We start from the raw sequence: 9,972 nt of genomic DNA on the forward strand, positions 1-9,972 counted from the left end.
CATGATTAACCTTCCACTACAAGAAAAGGTAGCGAGCAAGAAGTTGCTCAACAGATGATGAAATATACTCATGCCTCATAACACCCCCAATCATAAAATATGCAACTCCCAAGCGATAAGACCAAACACAATGCCAGATGATTAAAGAATGAAGGAGCCAACTCAATTCATCATGATACAAAAGCCCCGCCCGAAAGTCACCAAGCTTAGACCATGAAGGTTAATGATTACCAAATAATGCAGAGGATCGAACAGACATAATTATACTATTTTTTACTAAAATTTATAATAATTAATTTTATATTATTGAAGAAATATATTTGTAGTCTAATGTAAAGAAAAAAATTATTTTACTTATTTTAATATCTAATTTATTGATAAATTTATTTGTAGTCTAATGTAAAGAAAAAAATTCTTTTACTTATTTTAATATATAATTTATTGATAGAAAATTTTAAGAATACTTTTCTTAGTATTACAAATATGTCAAATCTTGAAACTATTTTCTCTTACCTGAAAATATATTTAATTCAAATACAATAATTTTATTGACATATTAAAGACAAAAAAAAAATGCTATTTAAAAAATGGAAAGTAAAAACATCATTTTGATCAACTCCCAATGATATCTAATAATTTATTTTATATTATATATATAATATAAAACATTCAAGTGATAAGGAATTGTAATTTAAGTGATGACAATGATGGCACGTTGTTTGATTAAATCATTTATTAAAGTTCAAGTTTTTCAAAGGTGTGATTAAACCCCAATCAATTTTTAATAATAATATTGATGTTCATCCATTTTCATCACTTATAATAATTTCACTAGAAGATAAAAGAAAATAAATTTTATCTTATCCAATTCCATTTAATTTTTACTATATGCAATTAAAAACATTGAATGATATATCGATTAGTTTTCAAACAATAATGATGATGAATCCACTACAAAACAAGGTTGCATTGCTACAACGTTCTTGTCAAATGTTGGCAACATAATTTATTTATTTTTGTTATGTAGAAAAATGAACAAGAAGGTATTCTAGATGAGACATTTCTCATCATCTCTCTCTCTCTCTCTCTCTCTCTCTCTCTCTCTCTCTCTCTCTCTCTCTCTCTCTCTCTCTCTACATACACACACACACACACCTTGCATTCCCTATTTTTAGTCAATCCCACAACACATGATTTAATCCTACATGCCACAAAACTCATCCCAAATTCAAAATTTCAAACTTCAAGTTGTCAATCCCACAACACATGATTTGATCCTAATCATTTGTGTGACTATTGATTATGTCTTAATATTTAAAAACATTCATTTGTGCATTTAAAGAAATCTTAGAACATCAAACAATATTTCATTACAATGAGAATTCATATTTAGGAACAATTCAATTGGAGCATTAAAAAGCATACATTCAAATCATAATTTGTATCTAGGTTATTACACAATTGTTTTTTATTTGCAACAATTCTACAAGACTATAAAACTAGTTTTTCAAAGGGATTGGCTAAGGGGAACTTAACCCTTGCAATATAGTAACTTCCTTTAGTACACATACATCAAGATTAATCTTACTAGTTACATAATTACTTTGAGCACGTCACTAGAACATCACAAAATGGGTGAAGTGGTAAAAAGGAAGTCAATGGGAGAATGGATGTATCTAAAATTATCTTACTCCAAATTGTCAAAAAATAGATACATATAATACATCTATGTAATCTAACCAGTTGGTCTAGCAAGGGTTCTTTCCAAAGATAATGTTTATTTATGAATAAAAATAGGGAAAAGGGATATATCAATGAAGTTCGAAGCATAGGTTGAAAGAAAAGAGGAAAGTAGAATATAATGCTAATACAATAGTCCAAAAGGACAAAGGAAAGAAGAATTTCAAAATTCAATGTACCCATTATGGAAAGAAAGGCATATGGAAGAGAAATATTCGAAGATACTTCTTAATTTGAAGCTATATGTTAAAAATAGGAAGAAGAAGGATATCTACTCTATAGAAATAAAGAAAGGGAAAGAGATTCAAGATAATTATGTATCGAACAACATAATCTCATATCTTGTGTGAAAAGATACATGCATGATAGATGAGAGTTCCAAGAAAAAGAGGTTGAAGAGATAACAAAAAAATTTCATATCAAAATCCACATCATTAAGGACAAAAATATATTGTTGATAGCTTGTTTCTGAGATCACAATGTAAGAGTTCCAAATTGCTAAAGTTACAAAATACCATGAGCTCCTAAGACATTTAAATATTATGTTATTCTATGACACAACCTTGGTTGTTTTCCTCCTAAATAAGTACACTAGAAGACTTTATGTCCCTGTAAACTGCACATTTATGGGTTCCATGATGTAGTGGCAGGTTGTGAAATCCCCTTGTCTGTAAGACATTTGTTTGTATCTCATTGGAGGCTACGTTTTTTTTCTGGCTTCTTATAGTTTTTCTGGTTATGATCACAGATCGTGAGACCCGTCTTTTTTACCTATGAACTGCTATATAAGAATTTGAACCTTTTGACAATTTACTTAAACAGAATATTAAAAAACAAATTATAGACAATAAATTCATTTTATACAAAACCTTAAAATTTCGTGAACCAATCAATCAATTTCCAATAATAACTTTGATGAATCTACCCACCTCTATCTAAATTTTACTATATGTATTGGAAGATAAATTATAAACAATAGACTCATTCCGTGCATAACTTTAAGGTGCGGTGAATTGGTTTGGTGGGCATGTTGAAATCTGATGATGGAGTTGTGACAGATCAACCACTCCTTAAAGAAAGATCAACCACTCCTTAAAGAATTCAGTATAGAAGCTCAAACTTCTTTACACGTCTCGAATTTTTAGTTCCTGAATCAGCGTACGTCAATGCAATCCTTTTCTAGAAGAGACGACCACGTTTCTTTTACTGGAATCCAAATTATTCAGCTGCCTTTCTTACATTGAATACCAAATTTGACGTTTCAGGGATTTTGGATTTTTATATAGAGAAGCACTAGTCCACTTCTAGATGATGTTAACTTTTCCATAGACATCTGAATATTGTGAATTTTTCTTATATAAACACAAACTGTGCTGTTTGAGCATTCAGCCTTCAATAAACTCATCTACGCGTAGATTGAGCAGTCATGGAGACAGCGAATAGAACTGATCTTAAAGTTATCCATCTCTCTCTCTCTTTCTTTCATGTTTATGCAGCGAGGAGTTGAATGCGTACAAAACCCTAGTGAGGGAGCTTTCTCATAGGATTCTGAAGCTCCTTGTTTGGAGTCTGGGCGTGGACATTTCCAGCCAGTCTGCATCAGAACTGTTTGAGAAATCGTATGGAAATCTTCGGATGAATTACTATGACAAGAGCACTGAAAAGGAAATCTTCGGATGAATTACTATATATACAAAACTTTTATAATCAGATCTAAGAGATTCTTGATCACAAATAGAAATTAGAAAAATATTTTATTTCTTATTAACACATTAGTAATAATATGCTATATATTAAATATAATCATGATATATTAGAATTTTATTTTTATTTTAAAATTAATTATAATACTTAGTATAAAGTAAATTTTGTTTAAATAGGTTTTATAACAATATATAAATAGATGTATGTCTTCATGAGGGCTTAATCAACAAAATATTTTATTTCTTATTAACACATTAGTAATAATATGCTATATATTAAATATAATCATGATATATTAGAATTTTTTTATTTATTTTAAAATTAACAATAATATTTAGTGTAAAGTAAATTTTGTTAAATAGGTTTTATAACAATATATAAATAGATGTCTCTGTGAGGGTTTAATCATGTTGATTATGGAGTATATGAAAGCCCTGCATGTTGAGAGGAACCCTATGGCTAAAATTGGTATTGAATTTCAGAAGAATGTATGTGTTCATTATGGGGACACCTCTTATGATGAGGAGGTGGAACCTGATGGGGACGAGGTCTTCAATATTTATGTTAAACAAGGCCCCTTGTCATCCATTTCTAAAAACCCTAACCCCACTAGTAGAAAATGTATTGTTTTATCTTATGAGGATGAGGACCCTAAATATGTTCCTAATTCGATGGACCCTAGTATGGATGTGAAGGGCAAAAGAGTGACTAGGGTTTCTGAGTTGAGTGCTAAGGGTAAATCCAAAATCTTTGGGCCCTCGATGGTCAATGTCACTAAGCAAATAAAGGCCTCTCAGATTGACTTGGATGGGCCTACGGAGGTTCAAGGTGTTAATGCTTTTATGCTTACTGATGTTGGCGGGGCTACCCCTAAGGAGATGAGATCCTCGGTCCCTGAGAACTCGATTTCTAATATCAATCTGATGAATTTATAGGATAATCAAAATGCCCTATTCTCCTAGATCTTTTAGGAGATCGATATTCTTAAGGAGAAGGGTAATCCGCCTAGCAGGGACTTGGACAATATTTTTGCTAATACAAGGTCCCTGGCTAATGGTATCAAAGACCTCAAGAAGGATCATGAAGAGCGCATTAAGGCCCTAGAAGATGATTATCACAAGCTTAAGCAGAGTTTGAGTGCAATGGTGATGGTGAGCAAGGTGGCCATGGACAATAATAGTGAGGATCTTTGTAGACTTAATGAGCAGGCCGAAGTTCTTCATGCTATCTCTCAAAGAAATTCCCCATCTAACAGCATGAAGTTGGTCAAGAAGGCTAAGGTGGTGGATGCAGGTACACGTAAAAATCATAGAAAATCATAGGGGTCCATTGGAGGACGTGGATGAGGACTTGGATGTGAACAGGATGCTCTAGCCATGCCCTGCTACGAGACTTCGCAGTAAAGATAAGGGTATGACCCTTGTTGATAGCATTAGTAAGAAAGTTATAATTATCAATGAAGAGATCATTCAAAAGAATGATAAATTGGGCAAATTACTATAGTTTTATTTAGGTGCTCTATCTAGTTCTCTACCTTGGTCTTTTGTGGGCTGGTTGCCATTTGTTTGGTTGTTGGGCCCCAGATGGTTGTTGTTTAAGATTGTTCTTTTGTTGACTTTAGGTTTACGGTCCCTGTATAACCAATTGTCGTTAGTTTTTTTACAATAAAAATGATATAAGAACAATATATATTGGGTATAAAATAAATTTATTTGAATAGTTTTATAATGATATAGATAATTATATTTATTTTTAATAATATTATATTTGTACAAATAGTACTAGCAGCTGCACGGTTTTGTCGTGCAACATGTGGTCATTAGGAATATATATATATATATATATATATATATATATATATATATATATATATATATATATATATATATCTATATATATGTATATATATATATATATATATATATATATATATATATATATATATATATATATATATATATATATATATATATTGTTATGAAGATGTAGTGAAAGTCGATGGGGAGCAATAAAGGAAATTTGAACCGATTATAACTTCATAGTAGGGATAAAAAAAAATTGGTTGTGAAAAGTGTTAAACAAAGGTATTCCCATTCACTATTATTTTTTAATTTTGCAAATTTTGAGTAAACACTAAAAATTTGAATCAAAATTAATAGGTTTTTTTTTTTTTTTTTAAATTGACATATTAGAAGGTATGTAAAAACAAAATTGAAAATAGATTTTACTACCATTTTTTGTAAAACAATCATTTACAAAACTTGTCTATATATGTTCATACATATAGACATGTTTATGTGTGACCATTGAAATATTGAAGAGCATTATGATAGAACACCAAGTATTGTATCATTCAAACTAAGAAAATCAACATAAGCTATGCAAATGAATAGAGAAATCATTTTATAAAGTTTCTATTTGACTTCCAATTACTAGTATATTGATACGATGTGTAAAAAATATTAAATTTTGTTATAGTATCTAGAAGAAGAGAAATAAAGATCAATATAAAATTAAAGGTGTGTATATGAGGATATACAAATTGAAATTTTAATTTAAATGGTTATAAAAATGCAATTCTAATTTGTAAATGGAAATACAACTACATTTATTTTAAGGAATTAGAGGTACACGTTTCTATAGGCCCATCTATTAGGACCAGGAGCATGATTCATGAAAAGTACCACGAGGACCATCATGGAGGAGCTGGAAAAAACCAATAAGGATGTTATTGAGAAAAATGTTGAGCTCTTAGGAGCTTTTGTTTAGCTTTTTGCTAGTTTGTCTGGGGCCTTAGTGTTGTTTGTTAGTTGGGCTTTGTGGGGTTTTGCTCCTATTTCTTTTGTTGTTTGGATGTTGGTTCTGGACTTTGTCATTGATATTTTTATTTCTCTGTACTTGGATTTGGGTTTCGGGTCTCTATAAAACCCATTTTATCTTAATCAAAATCATTTAGTTTAAACAAGATGAATATATACTTGTTTTTTTAAAATAGAAAATGTGAGCTACGAATTATCATCGGCACTCGCAACCATGTTGTTGGAGCCTAAAAAAATGGTGCAGTACCCCTCCCTTGATTAGACTTTTTTGATACTCATTTTGACCATGGTTGACTTTTCAGTGGTTTTGTGGATACATTGTGGTGATGTTTTTCTTCAAATATTATGCTATGGTGGACTATGCTTTGATGTGTGATTAAGTGAATGTTGATTATGCATTAGTTCCTTATGGATAATTAGATGTTAACTTTATTAATGTGTTATTGACCATGGACTAACACATTTACTTTATGTATGAGTTGCATTGAGTTGCTTTATGTATCTGTCTTCATGTATGTGTGGAGTCTGTATGCGGTGCAGGGAGATGATTTTTCGTCATTCACTTCGGTGAAACACAGAGCGTCACGATTCTCCTTCACTAGTGTGTTTACCATGTTTGAATATATATATATATATATATATATATATATAAATAAATAAATATATAAATAAATAAATAAATAAAATTGCATTATATTTAAATTTTTGATCAAAACAAAATATAATAAAGAATTGAATGAAACGTTTTATATTTTAATGAAAGAATAAATTATGTTTCACAAACTACTTACTACAGACTAATTATTCTATGACCAGATCAAATAATTGACTACGAAATCCTTTAACATAAATATAATTCTCCTAAAGTCAAGACATTATAATCTAATAAAATATTATAATCAAACAAATGTTTGGACTGGAAGGCAAAAATCCAAAACTAATTCCAGAATTCAAAAAAACTATAAAATATAATAAAGTATTTTGCAACCAAAACATTACAATATATTCATATATATATTGACTCTTCCAGAAAACATTATGATTTAATATATACACCTAAATTTGATACTCGCATCCAAAACATTATAACACAAAACAAAATATTAAGCAACCGAAAGACATTGCAGCATATATACATCTAAAAATATTGGCAGAGAACCCCAATATCTAATGACACAATAGAAAAACTATATAAAATATCAAAACTTGGAAACTAAAACCATAATCTAATGCTTCAAAACTAAATGAATGACCAAATACAGATTGGCATTGGCATGAGCGTGGCATTATGATCAAGTGCTGCACAGCAGCGAAGTTCCTGCCAGAGTGGAAGACTGATTATGCTTTTGTCAGTTTTGTCTAATTGAAAATTTTGTCAAGCTTTCAGACATTCTAATTAATGTGGACAATTAAACTTAAGCTTCACCAGCTTCAACATGGAAGAAGAGCACTTGTCTTGCTTTACTCTTGCAAAAGGATTTTTCATTTAGATACCTCGATCATAACAAAGAGATACTAATAGCTATATAGGAATGGGAGGAGCAGACAAATGAAGTGACAAAATATCATTGTCGTAATGCAATTTGGAAAGAACCAAAATTAACAACCAAAAACAAATATCAAATTAATATAATCTAATATAATTCAATTAATTAGTTTGAAATCTGTGAACTCCAATATAAACCTAAATCCAGATAACGACCTTTAAATGCCACTCAACAACAAATGTTTCTCAAACTATAGATGATACTCTTGGGCTACAAGATCGATGCTTATGCTTCAACAAGGTTATCAAACAGTTGCAGAGATCTCGAGTCAACAAACCATTTTAGCATTGCACCACTTCCACTTCCATTATGAGCAGTTGCAGCTCCTCAAATCTATTATGTTTAACACATTCAACAGCTGCCAAGCATGCCCAATTGGTACTGCCGTATTTTGGCAAATTTGGCAGGAGCTAAATCTGCCTCCTGTAGTTACAAATGTGAAGCCGGCATTGCTGAGACTTGCCTTGGCCATTCTAAGCTCCCCCTGGTCTAAAATGCACATATTTGTAGGTGCCAAATGTGCATTCTATTAACAGTACAAATTCAGCAGCTGACACTAAATGATTACCTTCACTAAAATTAAAGAGAAACAGAGTTCCAACTCAGCCATCTCCTTCCAGTAGTTCAATGGAGGTAAAAATGTTGGACAGCGACTTGGGAAATATGTCCACGTTCTTTATAAAAACTTTATAAACTGCACTTGCAGGCACACCAAGTTCGACTTCCCAACTGGTTTTGTGCACCATGATGTTTTGTTTCTGGGGAAAAAGAAAACTGCAGAGATAACATGGAAAGATATGAAGACCAGATTTGATTATATAACTTCTTTGCATTCCATGCAGGCATTTATTAAGAAAAGTTCAACGTCCATGTATTTCTTTTTTCTGTTCTGATCTAGATTTCACCTAGGCAATTTTAGCATAATTGGAAGACTTCTTTAAGGATGTACAAATCTCCAGGGATGGTTTGTCTTCTGAAGACGAGGAATTTTTACAGTGTAGAATATGGATGTCAAAAATCATGTTTAGATAGTACTTATATCTATGATATCCTCGAATTTTGGTCTACTATCTTATAGATTTTCTATGATCTCATTATGCATATAAAAGTCATACATGTCTAAAGCCATTGTTGACAAATGATTCAAGATATTCTTTTATGGCTCAAAATTGTAGTAGTTTTTACTCTATATCAATTCTTACGACATCATCTTACCTCTAACTTTGCTAAAAATTCCATTTGTTATTCTCCTCGGCCATAGTCCTCGTCAATCCTCAATGGTAGAATGTTATGTTTGCCCACACTTCGTTATAATTTGAAGGTGAAGTCAATTATTGGCAATGGCATGTATTCTAAGTAATATTTTCCTTGCGAAGAAGTATCCTATTAGTATTAGTATTAGTATTTATATATCAACATACAAGTTGTGCATTGTAACATGTTCATAAAATTATCCACCAAGGAACTTAAGTCACCAATGACGTAGGCATCTAGTTTGGTTGTCTCAAAAAAGACAAGACAAGTGATAGTTTGTTATTGATATTATTGAAGCAAACCATAAAATGTGGAAATGAATCTATTGTGAATAGTACCATAGGTTACGAGCCCATGAAATCTAGGCTATCCAAGATTGCTTTATCTTCCAAAGTCTGGTGGACTATAAATCAATGATGACATGTTCCAATCCAATGCACTTAGGGATGACAAAAACAAATTAGTACAATGCATCTTCTTGTTTAGCTGTTAATACAAATTATAGACTTGATTAGTGTTCAATAATTTTTTATAATCTGATTGAAAAAGTTAGTCCTAGTCTTATTTATTTTCTCATAACTTTTCTACGAAGGGTTCAATTGTAGTTGTTGATTTTACCATAGATTGTATATGGTCATTGATCTAGGGCAACATGTTCATTTCTTACTTAAGGATAAAAGTAGTGACAAGCATCTTGGTGTCTCTCTATTTTACACTTGGCCCTTGCTTGCCTTTAGCGGAAAATAGCAATGCTGGAGTTGGCATTCAGGTAATTGTAGTGCTGTGACATTTACATTTGTACAACAGTGAAAGGGCAGCAAATGGAGAAGTAAATGGGGCATAATGAAGCTTTGAGCTAAGATAAATTGTGGTGAAAAATATCTTTGACTACTGGGATGACAAAAGCA

At 31.2% G+C, this 9,972-nt stretch overlaps 1 pseudogene; it reads right to left on the bottom strand.

Annotated features, from left to right (window-relative positions):
• Window positions 1-3,145: 3,145 nt before the first annotated feature.
• On the bottom strand, window positions 3,146-8,556 carry LOC131858174 (major allergen Api g 1, isoallergen 2-like; annotated as a pseudogene).
• Window positions 8,557-9,972: the final 1,416 nt, after the last annotated feature.

The sequence above is a fragment of the Cryptomeria japonica genome, chromosome 1, assembly GCF_030272615.1.
Source record: "Cryptomeria japonica chromosome 1, Sugi_1.0, whole genome shotgun sequence".
NCBI classification, from domain to species: domain Eukaryota; kingdom Viridiplantae; phylum Streptophyta; class Pinopsida; order Cupressales; family Cupressaceae; genus Cryptomeria; species Cryptomeria japonica.